The sequence below is a fragment of the Elaeis guineensis genome, chromosome 7 (assembly GCF_000442705.2).
Source record: "Elaeis guineensis isolate ETL-2024a chromosome 7, EG11, whole genome shotgun sequence".
NCBI lineage: Eukaryota > Viridiplantae > Streptophyta > Magnoliopsida > Arecales > Arecaceae > Elaeis > Elaeis guineensis.
The window spans coordinates 81,586,167-81,608,458 of NC_025999.2; the positions used below are offsets into that span (position 1 = coordinate 81,586,167).

Sequence of the window (22,292 nt, forward strand, 5' to 3'; positions counted from 1 at the left end):
ATTTTCTCTGATATATTATAAAATTTTCTTGCTCTGATACATTGTAAAATCTTTTCTGATATCATTGTAAAAATTATTTTTCTTGCTCTGATACATTGCAAAATTTATTTATCTTCTCTTACTCTGATATATCTTAAACTCAAAATGATCTAATACCCTTTTCAAATCTTTAAGAAAATGGACAAACTATTTTTGCATTTATATTACATGCCAAAAGAATCATACTCTTTTCAAGCATATACACCTATAATGGATTCTTTTGAAATTAATGCATTAACATAAATATTTTTGTTCAAATGTTTTGTCATCATCAAAAAGGGGGAGATTGTTGCTCCTAGATTGATTTTGATGATTACAAAGCAGATTGAAGGGATACAAATAATTTTAAAATAAAAAAGTCCTTATGCTCTTCAAGGGCAAAATCATAATTTTACTAAAATACTGATTTGATAGTATCATTTGGTAGAACAAATGATTTGAAATCTATTGGTGAAAATTTCATTATGTTTGGATTTATATTTTTGAAGTTATGAAGGTTTGAAGTGCATGAGTCGACTCATGAGTCAACTCATGGCACTGTGAGCTGATTGGCATGCAAAAATTCTCCTTGGCACGCTAGTTTTCTGGCTTGGCACGACCTGTGAGTCGACTCATGAGTCGACCCACAAGGCATGAGTCGACTCATGAGTCGACCCCTGCTAATTTGAGCCAAGAATTTCCAAAAACGCATTCTCTGGTTTTTGCAACAGAGATCGACTCATGAGTCGACCCCTGAAGCATGAGTCGACTCATGAGTCGACCCCTGCGACGGGAAATGTCAGCAACGGCTATTTTTTTGCCCATTTTAATTGCCATTTATGCTTCCTAAAAATCCTCTAACGGCTCTTTATCTACCTAAATTATTTTCTCTTGCTTCTAATGCTACAAAATGCTTAAAATGATGAAAGAAATTGCAGATTAAATAGCGGATCAAACGTGAAATCAAAAAATGAAGAGAATAGAAGAAAGGATCCAAAATTTGCACGAAAAAGCCTGAGATCAACGAAAAATTCAAAAAGAAAAAGAGAGAGGATCCACAATATACCAGAGAGATTGTGAAAGAGAAAAGCAAGATCTTTCAAGGAGAGAATTCTTCACGCCTATTGTTTCAACCTTGATCTAGAGATCGTTCAAAGCTTTCAAGAGATCTTCAATCAACAATCAACCTCTTCTCAAGCATTCAAGCGTTCATCCACTTTGAGAAAACCTGAAAAAGGGGTTCTTCATTTGAGTAAAGCTTTTATTGTTATATTCGCTCATTTAAGGAGCTGTTATTGTATTAATCTGTGTTCAAAATTTTCTTACTCTTTGTGAGTTTTTGTTCTTGTTTTTGGAGGATTTTCAAAACAAGGAAAGGTTGATCCGAACCTGAAATCGGAGTGTTTTGAGTTTACTTGTACCCGAGAAATAAGTGATCTAGCTTGGGATAGCTAGTGTTGGAGTTTCCGACGTTTTGTATTCGGGTTGAATACAAAGGATAGTGGATTGAAATTCCCAAGTAGGATCTTGGAGAGTGGATGTAGGTGCAAGGTTAGCACCGAACCACTATAAATCCTTGTGTTTGTGGTGTGCTTTATTGCTTTATCTTATTTCTTTATTATATCCTTGCAATACTGCTTTAGGTAATTAATATTGATTTAAAGTCTTTGTTTTGTTCTTCATAAGTAATCAGTTGGGCTTAAAATTTTTAGAAACCCAATTCACCCCCCCCTCTTGGGTTGCATAGCTGGGCAACAATGTGACTACCTCGAAAAGAAATACATAGAGGTGTAGAGAGCAAACTCCATATGTGATGTGGTTGATTCACTAATAAGTCACTTAGCTAGCCTAAGACTAATGCCTATCTTATGAAGATGGGATTTGGCACATGGCAGATTGGCTTTAGTACAAGTGAAACATTATTGGATGTATGCCCTAGAAGTCAATCTTGGCTGACACATTTTATATTTCTAGAACATGATTTTGTACTTATTGGGCATTTATATTACTATTCATATTTGTGTGTCCATAAATCATCCAAGGGATTAACGAGATGATGACACATATTCTCAAAGAGTTGATAATTTAAGATATGTGTCATTGATGGTTAATTCCTAAATTACTTCTGAACATAGGATCATCATAAGGATGGTGATTGATCCGGATAGATCAGTGCACGAATTACTTTCTTTGGATAGATGGATCTCGAATCTGCAGTGTAGAGACACTGGAGCGATAGTGCAGGTGGTTGTTAGAGAACAACTAGCACTGAGTGTGACCAACATGAGAAATCACATGGATGTCTGCTCACTCGTTAGTGACTTTCTCGATGCTGCAGTTGTATGACTGGTCCTTTGACCTGAGATGACACTACTGCTCACAGTGAGGCTGCTGGAGTTTGACTGACACATCAACATGGATCTCAAGGAGCCCTTGTAGTGGATGTTGACGATAGTTGGTCCACTGTAGGAGTGAGGTGTGTATCAAGATGGGATCTATCGATCCTAACAGAAGAGAGTAGTCCTAAAGGATTTAAAGAGGCTGAGTCTTTAAGTCTATGGCCATATCATTGTGATTGATGGAAAAGAATTTTCATAGAGTCACATATGGACTGAAGCTGATTGAATCTATCATATGACCGATGTTGAGGTTTGATGATTCATCCATGACCTGTCATCTGGTTGGAACTCAAGATAGAGAGACTGTATCATGCGTTAACTGCACCAAGAGGTTTATTTTTTATTCTGCTGGATTATCACTACATTCTGCTAGATGTCACTGGTGTATTGTGAAACTCACAAGGATCATCTTGATGATCAATGATCCTTAGTTGGCTAAGTTGAAATTATTTCAATCCATTGAAAAGAGTTTCAATGATATTATGATAGAGATCATAATATATCTCACTATCAGACAGAATAGAACCTATGGATTTACATACAAAAGAGACTTTTGACTGATCAGATGGTTGAATTACGATTATGAATCGTAACAGAATTTGATTATCAATTTGATGGATAATTAATCTAATGTAAATATTGCATTATATATAACTTATTAAAGAGTTAGTGAGTTATAGGAGAATTAATTAGCAATAGGATTGCTAATTAGCTTAATTTGATTGAGCAATGGGGCTTGTATCAAATTTAATTTGATTGGATTTAATTTGACTCATTTTGAGTTTAATTTGATCAACCCTATAGGGTTGTAGTATAACCCCAAAAGGATTGGATGATTAGTCTCAGTTGAATTAGAATTTGAGTTTGATCCAATTCTAATTAGACTAGGATATATGTATTTTTAATTAGACTAGGAATCTTTATTTTCATGCTGCATCAAATTCTAATGGGATTAGGATTAAAATTCAGTACCAAGAAAGAGTCTAATTGGACTAGGACTCCTCCTCCAATTAGGAGACATCCAATTTAAATTAATTAGACTCCAAATCAGATTTAGATTTTTATCTTTTTGAGTCTAATCTAGTCCTAATATGATTAAGATTAATTGAGATTTTATTTGGTTTAAAACAGCCATTTAATTGAGTCCCATATAACTTCCAATCCATGTGCCAAAAGGAGTCCAAACTTGAACCTGATTTGTGCACCTATAGGTCCCACGCCACAACTTTTTTTGATGCCCTTTTTTCTTTATTTTTAGCATGTAAAAAAAAGAGTTATAAACCCCCTTATCCTGTGTAATATGAGGCGTGATTCCATGATGGGGTGGAGTCCAATTTTTGGGAGAGTCCAATGCTCTGTGGACTCTATCTCCCATTCAAACTCTAACTCGTCCTTTGTCTATTTAAACCCCACCTATATGGGATGGCAAGGAGATAACAATTTGATGCCCAAATAGAAGCCTCTTTTGTGCATGAAAAATCATGGGAGGAAAGGGGACGGCGTGGAGAAAGTTGGCCTGAGGTAAGTTGATGTTATCCCTTCTTTCTTGCAACAACCAAAAGTTGGTGTTAGGACATCTCTATCTCTCCCTTTTGTCCATGTTTAGACATGGATGTCTCCTCCTCTCTTTATCCAAAAATTGGACAAAATTTTTACATCTCTATTGTAGAGATTTAGTGCATAGATTTTAGGAAGAAAAGAAAAGAAATGATTCTTCTCATGATTTCTAGTGTAGAGATCAAGATCCTCCTATATCTTCTTGTTCTCTAAGAACGTCTTAGGAGAAAAGAAGATTTTCAACCATCAAGATGCGATCTCTGTAAGAAAACTAGCACCTCGATGAGATCAAAAAGCTTCTGATCAGATCAGAGTTTCGTGTAGATATCTGTAGAGGTTGGACGCTTGTGCGGCTACAAGGGACCTTCAGAAGACATCCATGATCATCTGTTCGCATTGAAGATCGATCCATATTCAGGTATATTTTATATTTATTTTTTTATATTAAATTTTTATATCTGAATCTTATCTACATATGATGATTCTAGTTATGGTTTGAAGATATGATCTTATGTCTGCTTAGATTAAATTAGATTTAATCTGAAAAATTTTAAAATTTCACTGCATACTCCTTTTATAAAACTTGCATGTATGAAATCATAAAACTCCAACAAACATAATATGCTAGCATATCAAATTAACCTCTAGAATTTATATTAAATTCTAATTAAATCAAACCAAGTTCAAATTTTAAAGTGTGCGACCCATTGGGTTCCAAATCTAATCAGCAGTGGATACAGACTCTTGTCTAATCCTAGCCGATCAGATTAGGTCTGCTCATGAGTCTCAATCAACTAGGACTCTTTTTAATTAATTTTTAAATTAATTTTTTTTAATTTTGATGAGTCCACAAGTCAAGATTGATGTCTAGTAATATGTCATGACTATCTGAAAGAAATAAAATTTTGATAAAAATTATCAAAATATCCTTCAGTGGTAAGTTACTGTGTAATTCAATCCTTCAGTCAAGCAATATTCCAGATGAGCTGTAGATATGAAATTATGTCAAACTTAATTGTTTATCTAAATATATCTCGATCAGAAGATGATGATTCAGTTGATGATACATTAGAAACTCTTTTCTAATTATCATCCTGCTTTGGCCAAAGACTTCCAGAATCATCAACCTATGAAATTACATAAGATGTTCGCTCCCCTTATTAGGAGTGACTGATCCCTTATTGATTGCTCACAATCTCCATGCACACTTCATCATATCCAAAATACCCCACACAAGGATCAGAGAATCAAGTTAGGAAGAGAACCAAAATATGGATTCATATACAGAAGGTACCATGGTGATCTCAGATCAAAAGATCACTTACACAACTCCCACTAAAAAATCATCAGCTGACATATAAATAAAATTCCATCAGATATTCTCTTGTAGGTCTATTCAGTGAACTCATTCTTTAATGAGCACCCATATCTTTGTATTAGTATCACCACATAAGTAGTTGTGAGATCAAGCACCCTTATCATTAAGCATACATAGAATGTACCGATCTTACCGATATCATTGATCTTCAATTCAATGAATCAATGACTGAGAATATTTTACATCATGACTATCAAGAAATTAGATTTCACTGGCGTGATCTCATCACGACCCTAAAACTATTGGCTAGACCTATGGAGTTCATTATAATGTTAAAAATAATAATAAGATGCAGCGTATAATGAATCGAAAAGTCTATTTTATTAAATAACAATGTCAATTATATAAGTTTAGAAGATAAATTATAGAAAATATCCAATCGCATCCCATATGCGATTGACTTGTAGGGCATAATTCTTTCAAGTAGAATAATAGAATGCTTTACACCAATAAGAGAAAGGATTTCGAAGTGTGATAAGATCTCCCTCAAAGTGTGTGTTGATAACATGACAAGGAGCTTGCCAACTTTAAAAAAGCAATATTAAGAATAACATCATGGATGCTTATAAGCAAAGGATGGATATGGTATGAGATATGGTATATTAGTACTTCCATCTAGATCCTCTTTCTTTTAGCACCAACATTGAAAATCTCTATAAACTTAGGCTTTAGAAAATTCCTATGAAATGTGACTCATTGGAATTGAGAGCCGATCCCGACCATCATCATTTCGGCCAATTAAAAACCAGCATGTGTGTAATTTGAAGAAAATTCTTGCTTTGATTTGTAGAGGATCAACTGCCTATAAAATAAATAGATTCAAGCATTTCCCTTATCCACTATCGTTTCTTTTTTTTATCTTATTACTTGATTTATTGATTCTCTACATTCCAGTTCAAATTTATCTTTCTTGATTTGCTATTTTTTTCGTTAACTGTTGTTTCAAATTTAAATATCTAATTACCAATTGATATATTGTATGAAGTTTATTAGTGTCATGGTTTAGATTTTTTAGATAAATTAGGTAATTAGTAAGTAAATACATATTTGCAAAGATTTGGGAGGATAATAAAAATAAATTATTTTACAATTTAAATAAATAAAATTTTACTTAATATTCTCATTTCCCCAGATTCAGCAAATTAGAGCCGAACATATTTGAAATTTTATATTCTTTAACTTAAGGGCACATTCTTTTATGAGTAAATATCATGAAAAAATTGGTTAACTTTTTTACTGACTAACTTATCTATATTTTTATGCTTTTTAAAATAGATAAATTATTTTTCATGGATAGTATTTATTCATAAAATTAAAAAAAATCTTATCCATCTAGGAAGTAACTAAATCATTTTTTTATCAGTCAATAAAGTAGATATTTAATTTTATTTCTAAAATATCTCATTATTATTTTTAATACCTCCATCATTTAATGCATAATAACTCAATCATCCACTTTCTACAAATCTAAAAAGCTTAAAGTATTATTAAAAATATAGATAAATTTTAGCAACTTATCCAGAAAAGTAGTACTATAAAAGAACATTGGTAATAAATCTTGAAGCCACTTTTTCATATATAAAGGAATATGGATAAATAATTTTTTTATCTAAATATTGCTTAAAAAATATTTATCTAAAAAAATATAGATTTACAGATAAAAAGAATGGATCCAAAAAGTTTTATGTATCATGGGTACCTATCCAATGCTAATGTAGTTATTCACATCTCTGATTAGAAGTTTTATTTCATTGTAATATTTAATTTTATAGATCAGATGATTAATTATCTTCTAGTTCTAAAATTCAATAGACATGACTCACACGTATTTCTTTAAGTTTTGATATATTACAGATTAAAAATTTACAACCCAACAAGTAGAATTATATTTTAAAAAAATACTAAGATATAGAATTTGAAGCATAAATAATGATGATGATGACAATAATAATATCACTAGTAAAATCATTTTTCAAAAAATCAATGGTAGCTTGTACTAATGCTTAGGTATGAATTTATGGTAAGTGGTCAACAAGTTATTAATTCGTATATGGAAAACAAAAGGATGCAAGCTTACTAAGTTGGTAATACCAAGCTTCAGGTTCGAATCTTAGTATAGTAAGATTTGAATGGTCATGGAGAGAGGTTCATTTTATTATGTGTGTGCATACGCATATGACACTGAAGTATTTGGTTAAGTAAATTAGCTTTTTAATAGGTGCCGCACTCATAGTTGATTCTTAATATACTTGCTTGGAAACCAATCTCAAAAGCATGGGTACTCATTATCTACTTTTATTCTTGTGATAGGAACCTTAAGGGATGCATCTCACCTATAGTTAGACACCAAAGCATATATGTATATATGTATGTGATAAATTAAATGTTAAGATGTGACCATATATTTTCACTGCAAGGGGTTCAAGTCCTATTTTCTTTTTATTCCAAATTGCTCTTCTATGCCACAAACTAAGGTGGATCATATAGCTCCACCATTAAGGGTCAACTCTCTATTTTTTTCTCATTCCAAAAGTATGCTTTTGTATCTCTTTTATTCTTGGAGGGCAGCTCGATTCTTTCTGGCTATTATTAAATACAAATTTTCAAAAGCATGATTCTATATGGTCCCACACTGCATTTCATATGTGATGGTATGATATATAACAGAAATTATGATCTTTTTGGATTCTTTGGATGCTAGATAACCTTATTGGTCCGACGATATATTTCTTTTGATTGAATAGATAATGAAAGTTGGAGTGGTTAAAAGAGATAGGACTACAAGATAGTTAACTAATTTTTAGTTTTAGAGACCATAAATATGGGAATAGGGAACTAAAAATAAAGAATGAGTTGCTTCTGACACTCTCTTCACCATCCTATCTTGAACCATATATTTATGAAGAGGTATGCTGCCAAAAAATCTTCTTGGACCAATAAAATCTTGTAGCATTCAAATAGGGCCTTCAATCCATCCTGAGCACTCCCTTCTCTCTATTTAAATAAATGCATCATATATGCCAAACACTACCAAAAACTAGCCGACTACACTCCTTGGTCGTCATTGACTTCTCTTTATGCATAAGAAATATTTCATTCTATGTGCTTGTAGATTGAATTTGCAACTAAGATTAATATAGAATTTAAGCACCGAGAAGCAAATAAGTCATGAAGTTATCAAATGAAAAGAACTATATCAATGCCTTTGAAAATTCAAGCTATTATTGGGATGGATCATATCATTATAATATACACTAGGCAATCTTTTTCATACCACGATTAGATTTTTTAATAGAAGCCTAACAGAGCCACCCCTCTTCCCAATATAAGAACTAGAGAGAGTTTCTAGATTTGAAATTAAATGCAACACTCCAACCATTATTCTTAAAGAAAAGATGAAAGGAGAGGGTCCTAAATAAAAGATCAAGAATATTAGATACAAAAAGCACAAAATTATATACCATATCAAAAAAGTTACGTATATATGATAGTCAATCATGCTGTACAAGCTCTCACTAAATCTAAGAACACCATAAAATCTGACATCTCAAATCGATAATAGAATACTTTTTATCTTAATTTAGCATATATCCTAGTAAACGTCATAACTAAAAATAATTTGGAAGTTGCCATGTACATAAGTATAGAGTTCAATTTTTTATTCTCATTGCCGTAAAGATATTACATAGGAGTAGTTTCCTTGATTAAACAAATATTAGACACCAGCTACCTCCCTGAAGTGTCCCTTTTCCAACATGATCCCACCACTTAAGCAAGAAATTATCCATAACCAGCCTGAACCAAAAAAGATAGTTTTAAACCATCTTCACCAATTTCTGCTTCCCTCAGTTATTCCTAACTGACATGCTTCACATCAGCAATTTATTAGAGTTCTGATGTAAATTAACATAATAGATAATGAAGAATAGATAATCGACTGAAATAAGAAAATTTGATCCTTATAGAAGTACAGATATTTAAGCTTAAAGCTATTAGAAGCAGTCGTGTAAAAGGACATAAACTCATATTCTCCTTAGTTTCTATCAAAAGGGGCCTTGTATAGCATGCGTCCAATAGAATGAACTGATCAATAGGCAACTTTTCAAAAGACATACTTAATTCATCCAATAATTTCATTTGTATAGCTGTTTCTAACTCATATTTCAGAAATAGTAAAATTTTATTACCAAGTACTCTAAAGCATAAAGTAGAGAAGATTAGAATTGCTATACTGTCAATGTAATGGACCAAGGAAGCTCTCTTTTATAACTCTAAATTATGATAAAAAGGATGATTGCAATAGGTATGTGTCCCCACTCAAGAAAAAATGATCTTTATTGTAGATCTTTCCTATCAGGATAATAATAATAGCAAAGATATATGAGGACAAAAAAAAGATCATCCAGATGATGAGATAAGAAATAAGAACTAACTTTCACAATAATTTCAAATAAAATAAAATATCATGGCTAGTCAACCTTAATCAAACAACCAAAACTATTAAGCTAAACAAATGAGATACAGTAAGTTGCATACTATAAATGATATTAATGCAGCTTTATTAAGGATGTCTTTTAAATGAGCTAACCAAATATGCTCCATGCCTAGCTTGCCAAAAAAGCCTCCAATTTTTCTAAACTAATAAATAGAAAGTTTGAGCAAGACTATCCTTTTGCAACACATAAATAGTAAAGCAAGATGAAAGAAAAGAAAAAAAGAAAAAAATATATTATACTTTCATTTCTCAAGTAAAGATAGCCCAAATCCTAATCGTGACGAAGTAAAATTCATTTTAAAAGTAGCAACATAAATATTGAGCTTCAATAAGAACTGACAATCAAAGATAACATCATGAGTTTCATTAAATTAATTCTCAAAATAACATTAGAAATAGGAAACAACATTTAGCTTTATGCTTATTAAAAAAAATCCATAAAAGTGAGATGATCATGCAAAGAATATATATTTTTTTAAAAAGAGCTCTAGATTTGAGTTTAAATCATAAATCATGATTTCATAAAATGACCTTCATAAAAAAATACCTTCAGGTTGCTATAAAAAATAAAGTGTATTCTTATTTCAGAGGTAATAATATAAACAAAAGTAAGTATCTCAATAGTCATATGATGTTAGATATGTCCATGCAATTGTCAATTTTTGAGTTGTTTGGCTCCAAATAAAATTACTTTATTGCAAGAACCATAGATGCACTTGGTTATATTCTTTGACTTGTTTCATATATCAAATTTTATGGAATTAACATGTAAAGAAATGTTGTGCTTAAACTTTAGTTTTCTGTTAAAATTTTTCTTATAGATTCTTTATGCCCATTTATCCACCTACATATTCTTATTAGGGCTAAAGCTACTTTAGAATATTGAACCTAATCCAGCACAAACTTCTAACCTCTCTTCATCTTATGTTATGCCATACTAGATTAATATCACATTGACTTACTAAAAATCTTGATGTTTATTTTTTTATCATCTTATAAATCTATGAATGTAATTCTTTAAACTACAACATCCATAAAAAGGTAGTCCATGCAAAAGTGTGCCATTAATGAGCAAATATATTTAATATGAATGAATAAATTACCAATAAGAATGATAGTCTATATATCCAAGGCTCGGTTGGGTAAGATTAGGGCCATGCAAATCCTGTATATTGTAAACAAACCTAAATCTACTTCCACCAAGCCTAGATCTAAATACTTATGAAATAAAAAAGATTTGAAAAAAATAACTCTAAGCCTCAAGCAATATGGCCATGAATCGTGTATGCACAAGAAGATAAATAGGAGTGCCGTTATTTTTTTAATTTTTATGTGGATGATATACTACTCATTAGGAATGATATCTCATATTGCAATCGATTAAGACTTGACTATAACATAAGTTTTTCATGAAAGACTTGGATGAAGCATCCTACATACTTGGTATAAAATCCTATAGAGATAGATCTAAAAGGATGCTAGACTTGTCTCAATTTAGATACATAGAACTCCGATTGAAGAGATTCAACATGGATGGATGCAAGAGAGGTACTTACTCATGGGTCATGACATACATCTCTTTAAGAATATATTTTCTAAAATACCTAAAGAGAGAAAGAGAATGAGTATAATTTTTTATGCTTTGACTGTGGGATCTATTATGTATGTTATACTCTGTACCATGCCTAATGTGGCTTGTGCTTTGGGCATAACAAGTAGATTTCAAGTAGATCCAGAAAAGAATCATTAAAAAGCTATGAAAAATATTCTTAAATACTTAAGGATGAGATATTTTTCTAATATATGATGGATTGGATTTGAAACTAGAAGGATATACAAATTCTAGTCTTCAATCTAATCCTGATGATAGTAAATCCATCTCAAGATATGTATTTACTCTATATGAAGAAGCAGTGAGTTGGAAGAGTTTCAAACAGCACACTGTAGCTGACTCAATTATCGAGGTAAAATATATTACTGCAAATGAAGCTGCTAAAAAAATTATTTGGATGAAGAAGTTTATCACTAAGTTAGATGTGGCTTCAGATATTGAACACCCCATGCCATCTTATTGTGAGAACACCAAAACTATTGTCAAGCAAAGGAACCGAGGCCTTATTAGAAATCCAAGCACATCCTAAAATGCTTCCATCTCATTTGAGAAATTGTAGAAAGATAAGATGTGATCATAAAGCGAGTTGACATTAAGAACAACATAATGAACCCATTCACTAAGACTTTATCACAGCAGTGATTTGATCGCTATCTTGATAGCATGGGCATCAGGTACAGAGATAATTGGCTTTAGTATAAGTGAAAGATTGAAAAAATAAGTACATTGCAAGCTAATCGCATAAATGATGTGATGAAATTTTTTTCTTTATTTTTCTACTCATATACATGGCATTGATTATTTATTAATAATACGAGACATTGTGTTTCATTATATGCTGTATCTTATTATCTCATTTATGACTTAATTAAGATTATAATGAACCCCATAGATTAGGATAATAGTTTTATGACTATGATGAGATTATACCAGTGAGATCTAAAATCTTAATAGCTCTAATATCTAAAATATTTTCAATCATAGGATCATTGAGTCGGAGATCAATAATATCGATAAGACTAGTACATTCTATATATGCTTAATAGAGAGAGTGATTGATATCACAATCACTTGTGTGGTGATACTAATACAAGGATATATATACTTATTGAAGAATGAGTTTACCAGCATGTCAAAATGATGGAAGTAGTGCAAGTGATCCTGAGACTTGAGATCACTATAGTACCTTGTATATATAAAACTATGTCTTGGTTCATATCCTAGCACGACTCTTTGAGATATGTATGAAATATTTTGAACATGATAAAGTATATATGGAGGTTGTGAGTGGTCAATAAGAAATCAATTACTCCTTGTAAGGAGAGAAAATATCCTATGTGATCTCATAAGAGGATGGTTTAGAAAGTCTTTGGCCAAAGTATGATTAAAATTAAAAAAAAATTTTAATATTTTATTAACCGATTCATCATCATCAGATTGAGGTACATATGGATAAGTATTAAGGTTTGATATGATTTTATGCTCATGACTTATCTAGGATGTGTGATTGAAGGATTTAATTGTATAGCAATTTTTTACGAAAAATTATTTTGATTATTTTATCAAAATTTTATATCTTTTGATAGTCATGATATGTTGCTAAATGTCAATCTTAACTTGTAGACTCTCATGAATTAAAGAGTTTAATTTAGTTATTAATTAGAAGAGTTCTAATTAATTGATTCACTTGGGCTTAATATGTTCTAGATCTAATTAGTTAAAAAAGTTCTAATTAAGTTAGATAGACATGAGTCTGAGCCTACTGCTGGTTAGATATAGAATTCAATGGATCACACACTTAGTAAATCATTATCAAAGATCAAGATTAAGGAGTTATGTGAAATCCCAGAGAGAGCTATAGGCATGCAAGCACATGTCAAACCCTAACTAACTAATCCCTCTAACAACTTTGACACGTCAAAGAGTTGACTTGTTAAAGTGTGGACGCTAATGAGTTGGGGCACTACAAGAGGAATCTCATGCCCATGAGTCCCTCATGCCAAGATACCTCACGCTAAGTAACTAACATGTTAAAGAGTTGACATTAAAAGGGGTTCATGCCAAGATACCTCACGCCACTCTCTCATGCCCAAGAGGTTTTAATGCTTCACGCCTCAAATACAAGCCTCATCTCACGTGAAAACCCTTGATGCCCAAGAATAGTTCATGACAAAAAGGGAAAAAGGAAAAGAGAGAGAGTAGGGGCACTGAATTTTTGAAGAAAGAGTTTAAGGAAAGAATTGAAGGAAGGTCCTTGATTGGTTCTTGTGATATCCGCTTAGGTGCCTAGTGGAAATCAAATAAGATCTTCTTGAAGGTATTCATGTTCTCCCTTCTCGTTTGATTGTTGTTTAGTTTGTATTTGATTGTAATCATTAAGATGATCTTAGATTTGGATTCGGATCTTGTGTCTTCAATTATTGAATTCATTATAAAATATTAAAATCTCACCTTCCACTGTGCATTCAAATCCTATCATTAAATCTCATAAGTCACATTCCTGAAAAATCAGTTTGTCATTTGAGTTGAAGAGAAAAATATTAAGATTGCATTTGGTAATTGACAATCTATCTAGATTGCCAGTAATTTAAAGTGGGCCCATCGGATTACTATATTTGGTATGCTTTTTGGGTGGCAATCTAAATTGCTTCTCAGGAGACAATCTAGATAGCCTTGAGGAGAGGTGGCTATTTAGTTTACTACTTGTTTGACAATGTTACAAAAAATAAATTTGGATAAAATTATCTTCAAAAAAAAATCACAAAAAATGTATCCCTCCACCCCCTCCCCCGAAGGCTCTCACCCTTCCCTTCTTCTTTGAACTCCATCGTGCCCCTCAACTACCTCCCTTCCACCCGTGCCCTCATCATCTCTAGCCACGGCCCCCACTTTTATACTGGCATTGACCTCTTCTCCCTCGCCTCCATCACCGCCGCCCCCTCCTCCAACTACCCAGCCGCTGTCCTGAGTTTCGAAAGGTCGACCGCTATGAGCGTTGTGACACTTGTGACCTCACCCATGGGATCTTCGAAAGCTGGCTCCACCAAGTGCACTATCAGACCCAGTCCTGTAAGATGGCACTGCTCGTCATTGTTGTGTCTACTTCATTGTGCACACCCCTATCCAGCTTTGCTTCCTCCTCTAGAGCTCCAGGTTGTCGCCATAGATCACCCCAGAGTCGTACTATGGAGCGTGACCTGACGATCCGAGAATTTGATCACCTCGTCAAGGTTAATCTGATATCGATCTTGATGTCGCCGACATTGGAGTCACCACTGGTTCGTCGGTGGGGGCGGAGGTGGTGAATGAGGTCCCGATGGGATGAGGAAGCTGCAGCTGAGTAAGGTGAGGTTGGTGTCATGTTCTTCAGGGGTTGGGATGGGGAGTGATGGTGGATTTGGTTCATCGAGGGGTGTTGGGGCATTCAAGGAGGGTTTTGTTAGCTTGCCAATGACGCCGACGTGGCAAGCACCGGAAGGCATGGGTGGGGGAAGGAGGTGGTGGGGGAGTTTGGGATAGGATTGGTAATTCATGTTCATAAGTCGTAAACGGATCATATCGATCTAAAGATATAATACAGGTTAGCTCAATCTGAACATAACCCGTTTAATTAAATGGATCGACCCGTGAAATACAAACAACATGAATATATATGGATTGACATGATATAACCCATCTAACATGATTAATAATCATGTTGGCTGGTCAAATGGGTATACGATCCACCTAACGACTCACTTAACGATCCATTTAAGAGGATCTGTTAACCTGTTTTAATCTATTTAACTTGTTTTAGCCTGTTTTAACCTGTGTAATCGGTTAACCTATTTTAATCTATTTAGTTAAATGGGTCAAAATTGGTTACACTAGTCAACCCGCTTAAGACATGAATTTATCATGTCATAAATAGAGCAATCCATTTATGATCCGAATCCATTTATTTCAAATCCGAACCCGCTTAAGTACATGTTGTGTCGTGTCCGTATCAACGGTCATGTAAAAATTGTCAGCCCCAGTTTGGGAGGGAATGAAGAGTAAGTTGTTCGAGAGTTTGAGGAAAGAGGAGTTAGTGGAGGGGTGTTCAGATATTGGTGGAGTCTACAGTACTACCATGGGGTTGTCGGATTTGGGATGGACTTTAGAGTTGGTGAAATAATGGCTAGATGGATATTTATCCGACTAACAGCTATCGTCGGGTACAGAAATACCGATGATTTAGCACTCATGAGATGACGGGCCTCGATGTCAAAGGTCAAGGCGATAGGGCTCGTCTCGAGGGTTTTTCTCTCGATAGGCGTATTTTAAAAATTTTGATTTAAAGTTAGAAAATTTAACCAAACTCTTTTCAAGTAATTCAAAATTTCACAATATTTTATGGGGATATTTTAAAATTTGATTTCACATTACCGGTAATCTGATTATCATACCAAATATGTCAATCAAGATTTTCAGTAATTTTATTGCAATATTACATACATGTACCAAATATAATAATTAATATTTTAGTAATTTAATGGTGGCAATCTATCTTGAAGGCAATTTAGATTATCTTCCAAATTGTCTAGCAATGCACCAAACGCAGCCTAAAGGCCTTGTGGAGCAGATTCTTGAATTTTATTCCCTCCATGAGATAGCCTACATGATAGAAAAAGAGTTCAGGGATCAATTAACAACTAAATTATTTGTCCTTAAATATTCAGTATGTAAACCTCAAGGAGTTAAAAAATAGTTTTAATGTAAATAATAATAAGACAAGCATCATATGAGAAACACCTGCTAGATTGTCCAAGTAAATAATTCATAATGTTGGATCTCAATCCATTCATCAAATAGGATGTTTTTGAACAACAGATCAGATTCTATTGTAAAATTCATGAATTTATAGAGATTTATATTACATATGCATTATTGTCATTATTAGGGTATTTTATTATCATGAACCTTGGCCATCATATCCGATCCTTCCACTTTTGTAGCATTCTGATGATGAAAATAGGTTTGTGGATGGTATATTCAGAGAGAAATGGAAAATATAGATTTGGAGCAAAATATAAAGAGAACAATAAGAGAGAGAGAGAGAGATAAAAATATTTTTAGTTGCCGACAACTCTAGCAATATGATAGCAATGCTTCTTATCAAGCAATTTAACTATATAGTTCAAAAGATCCCATCTTTGTCCTCTCCTCTAGACACACCTTAGGATTGACCGCAATTGATGTGATAAATTGATTAATTATAGCTCACCATGAAGCTTTCAATCAATCAGTCATTTTGTCACGTAGTGATCTAGAGGCGCATAGAGATTTCAAATTCTCTCTTTAGCTAGTGACACCTTGGCTATAATCATCAGCAATTCCATGACCATGGAGCGAGATGCATGGGATATGATGTATGAGCAGAATGCCCATGAAGATTTTTGGCATGTACGATCAACTATCAAAAATGGTGGATTTGTACAATCAGATTCTTCGATGATGGATGTCGACTCTTGTCTATATAACCATTCTCAAAAATCCTCCAAGTAAGTTCTCTCAAGCGCTCATACACTTATGTCGTCACTCGATAGTTCTCATAACATCTTGACTATTCCTTGAGAGTTAGTCTGGCCAAGGTATCGAAGGATCCCTCACTAGATACCCTCCTGTAAGAGGACTTCATCTTTATATTGTTTCAAATCGAATTCGGCATCAATGCAAAGATTTGAGCATGGTCTCTTCCCTCTTCTCTCATCTTAAGAAAACTCATGTTGGAGCAAGTCCATTCGAGTACAATGATCGCCATACTTTTTCCTCGAAACCATGTTGTGATCTCCGATCGACCCCTTCAGTTTGCTTAGCCATTCATCTGAGTTCTTAAATAAATAAACTTGCTTGCCATCCTGGTTGGATCGATTCTTAGAACAATAATACCAACCTATCTCAACCAAAACTCACTTGATTTAGTAGTGAATTTAATCGAGTTATAGGCAAATTGAGCAAATCGCTTAAAAACTACTTGGTTTTCTTTGCATCGAAATTGAGGCTGAATGGCTTGGTTTGGAGTGGTCCAGGAGTGGTATCACTCAAGATTACGTTGGAGGGCTCATGAAGGGAAATTTCAAACCCTTTTCAGCCTTCTCACCCTCCAATGATCTTATCACCATAAAGTTCAATCCTTCTCATATTGAATTGAATTCCAAATGAGTTATATCTTTTTTTTCTATGATGTCTCTTGGTTTTAGTTGCTTGGCTTGGATTTTCAAGAGTTTTGCCTGTTAATATCCAAGTCTTGATTCATTGCTTTAGATTCAATTCTTCTCATATTGAATTTATTTTTAGATTTGTGTTTAATTTAATGATTGTTTAGAACTGAGGTTAACAGATCCGATATCGAAATCCATATCGATTGCCCGTCAGTACGATATGGTACCTTACCATACCATACTGATAATAAAAAAAATAAAAAAAAATCTCATCCACCAGCATTAAGAAAAAGAAAATTAGATTGAATCGGTCCCAAACCGAACTAAACCGCACGGTATTGGGCAGTCGGATTGATACCATATCGAACTAAACGGTTCGATCTGATTTAGCCATTTTTCAAAAATCCAGTCTGAATTGAACCGGCTCACCGTCGGTACGATTTGGTACGGGATGAATCGATCGGTTTGGACCAGTACAGAATGCTATATTTGGAATTCTTTTATTTTTTTGATTATTGATCACTAATTATATAATATAGAAATTATTTTTGATGCATTTCATATATTTATGGCTATCAAACAAAATTCTCAAATAACTTATAGAAAAACACATTTATGAACATAAATCAAATTATCAAAAATCATTGTTCCAAATTAATTCGGCCATATTGAAAATTAATCAAAATCTCTTAAAATAACTAAAGAATGAAATTAAATTTTAACTCAAATCCAATCTTACAGGTTTCTGATTCAAATAGATTTTTGGCTACTTTACCGACTAGTGCATAGTGTGATCAATATAAAGATACTAACTTTGCATGGTCTAAGAGCCTATAAAAAATAGTGGAGTAAGAGAGGACTCTTGAATCCTAAGAAAGATTTGGTGAGTTATCTATTTGTTCTGTTTTATTTTTAGAACATATTGTTTCATTTCCTTAACAGTTTTTTCTTCTTTTAAATGGGTTGGGTAGTTAATATAACCATCCAAAAAAAATTGCTGCATCACGGAAGTCTTATATATATCATGGGCATTCCATATATCAACAATAACTCTACAGGGATTATTAAACCTTTCTAATTAGATTTTTTTTTTAATGTGATCTCTCTAATCTACAAGAATTACTTTCCAAAGGTTGGCATTTTCAAAAATAATTTTTTTATGAAATTGAGGATATTTTTAGATTTTTTACCTATTTATTGTTATTTTTAAAATAATTTATCAAAATAATATTCTTAAAAAATATTTACTAAATTACTGTCTAAAAAAAAATCGTCTTATGGTAGGATGACTTTAGGTGCCATTTGGATCCTTCCATGCCGTGTGGGAGTATGAGTCAGCCAAAAAAATTATCGAGTCACCAAAAAAATCGATGATTGGAAGGACAAGTTTTATAGTCGCTTTATGGAAGGACGATTATCATAGTCGTCTTCTGAAACAGCAAGTCGCCCTCCCAAAGGGCGACTATGAAAGTCGCCCTTCCAAATGCCAACTCTTAAGGGACTTAAGCAAAAAAAAGAAACCACTCCCCTCCTCTCTACAGTCGGTCTCCCCTCCTCCCCACTCCCGACACTTAAGCAAAAAAAAAAACCACTCCCCTCCTCCCCATAGTCGGTCCCCCCTCCTCCCCACTCCCGGCATCCCCCCTCCACGGTCCTCCCTCCTCCTCGTGACACTTGGTCCCCCTCCTCCCCGCATGATCCCTCCCTCTGGTCCCTCCTCCCCCATACAATCTCTCCCTCTCGGTCCCCCCTTTCCTCACATGATCCCTGCCGCTCGGTGCCCCCTCCTCCCCGCACGATCTCTCCCTCTCAGTCCCCCCTCCTCTCCGCATGAACCCCATCGCTCCTCTCGATCCCCGATGTAAACGTCCCCACCTCAGTCCCCTGCGACCGTCCCCCTCCTCCTCTCTGACGGCCCTCCCTCCTCTCAGCGCGAGAACCCCGATCTCCTCCTCCTCCCCGGCATACCTCCCCGTACTGCCGCCGGCATTCCTCAAGATATTTTTTTTTATTTTTATGATTTATTTTTTATTTGAATTATAAATTTATTTTTATAATATTTATTTATAATTTTATAACGAAGGTAATTTGTATAGGAGGAAAGTAATTTAATGTGGTTGGTTGGCCCAAAATCCCATGGCTTCATGGCCCAACCATTAAGTCTATATTTTTTAAAAATTTTGTATTACATGCAACCATAGGCCATTTTTTGATTAATATGCATATTCTAAAATATCCATACAATTATATTTTTTTGTATGAATGAGAGAATTATGTACATTGGTCAATTGATTGTCCAGTTTGGATAGTTTGAGAACTACAATTAATTTTATAGATAATTATGGTAATCAATCGATGTGCAATAGGGATTAAAAAAATTTTTGAGCAGTATTTTTCTCTAGTTCTCCTCACACATTTTCACTGTGTGGGGAGAACTAAAAAAAAATACTACCAAAATTTTTTTGACCCCTATTGCATGTCGGTTGATTACCATAATTACCTATATAATTAATATAATTTTTGAATGGGATATGACCTAACTTTACCTAGTAGACAGCAATAGGATGTATTTATTATGTAAGTCATTTGAAATATTAAGTACTTCCTCCTAGTGAACATCTGTTTATATGTTCATGCAGGTACTTCTCACAATAATTTTAAAAAATAGATCCAAATCTTATCACTGTTATCTTTCATTGGGATGAGAAGATCAGTCATAATGCTAATGGTGCATATATTCCAGATGACCACGGTAGATCGAAACATAACATATCTAGAACTTGTGTGAGTCTGCTATGCTGTCATTGAATGGAACTCCAATCACTGTGGAGTTTTTCTATTATGTAGATTTTCGATGCATACCATTGGACAGTATTTGACTGTATCTATTGAAGATGATCAGAATACGAACATCATCTTGAGCATCCCATTAGAAGGGGTTTTTCGAGCTGTTAAAATTTTTATTGAGCCGGCAGCAATAGGAATTTGGATGGTGACGAACAGCATGTTAGTGTGTCTCAGGTTGTATCTGCCCCACTTGCACAGTCGGAGATGGATGGTTCTTTATCTGATGCAGCTCCAATGGCCGATGAAACTAGATATCAGTACGAAGGCATCCATGTATGTACCATTGGTAGACCAGTAACATCTGTGACTAGTAGTCCTCAATACATGGTAAGTACAGAGTCTGCATATCAATATTCATATAACACCACATTTGATGATACGGATGCCGATCTTAGTTATGTGGCAGCTACCATGGAGCACATGGAGCATGATCCTGTATCACTTAACAGCCACATACAACATGTGCCAGACTAGGAGGATTGAGAACTGTAATGGCTGAGACAACTTTATTTGAAAATAAAGCTACTGTTAGTTATGATCCTAATCCTACTGATGATGCTGATTTTGAGATCCATTTGATGGCATACAGCATGATCAGATTGATCCACTAGGATGCAGGTATGTAAAGTAGCATTGATTTTACATGATAAATGACTGCATATTTACATATAATAACATAGTGGCTTTGTTTTGGACAGATGGAGGACTCGACTAACTGGTATTAGCAATCCAGTACCTTACACACCAGAGATATTGCCGCATTGTCCGAGATATGTCGATCAGATCAGCATGTATGAAGGACACATGTACCTCTCATTTGCTTCAACATCGTAGAGATCTATTATCTGGAGCACATGATGCGACAGTTTGGCATATATCAGGATGTCCCCCCATTATGTGACACTTGAGATGCTCTCCATCATTTGGATCGATGAGGGCAACATCGTCATGATTAGGTTCGAGAGCATCGGGAGTATATTGATGCATGAGAGCGATAGGAAGATTTGATTGTGGCTGGTCCACCCATGCTTCCCACGATGGATTATGATGATCCATATTTGCAGTGGTACAGGAGCATCACTAGACGATTCATCTTGCCATTGATGAGTGAGAGTTCTGAGATGAGGTTTCGTGCTTCGGGTGGCATGATGGACATTATCGTAAGTATATTTTATTTTTATCTCATTTTGTTATGTTGTTATTAGTATATTTATGAATAATATTTATTTTTCTGACAGTTTCAGAGGATCACGTCGCTATATCATACGACAAGGAGCGGATTCTATTCAATCACTATTGGATGCAAGGATCGAGCACTTGCGGATATTATGGATGGCCTTATTGATACTATGTGAGTTGTCTCAGAAGATAGATAACTTCAGACTGTACCATCGACGGATGATCCGAGTACCTCTTTGTATGTCCAGCACACCTCATATCCTAACTTCTCGGACTTCGACCTCTCTATAGATGATGCATCTCTATCACAGAGAGTGAGCAAGCCTCCACCTCCCTCGTCTTTATCACATAGAGTGAGCGAGCCTCTACCTCTCTCCCCATTGATCGATACCGCGCCTGAGCCATCACACCAGTGACAAGAGATGACACGTATTTATGAGAGATAGACGCGCAGGAGGTCCCAATATCTTGATATATATATCTCTCGATAGTTATAGTTGCGATATTTATACATTTTTTTTTGCTAAAACAATTTTGTAATCAAATTATATTATTTTAAATTAATGTTACAATTTATGCTAGTTGCACAAAAAAATAATTATTGATCTTTATATAGGTTATATGG

At 34.2% G+C, this 22,292-nt stretch overlaps 1 pseudogene; it reads left to right on the forward strand.

The window, feature by feature from the left end:
• Window positions 1-3,888: 3,888 nt before the first annotated feature.
• On the forward strand, window positions 3,889-20,962 carry LOC140859335 (zinc finger CCCH domain-containing protein 20-like; annotated as a pseudogene).
• Window positions 20,963-22,292: the final 1,330 nt, after the last annotated feature.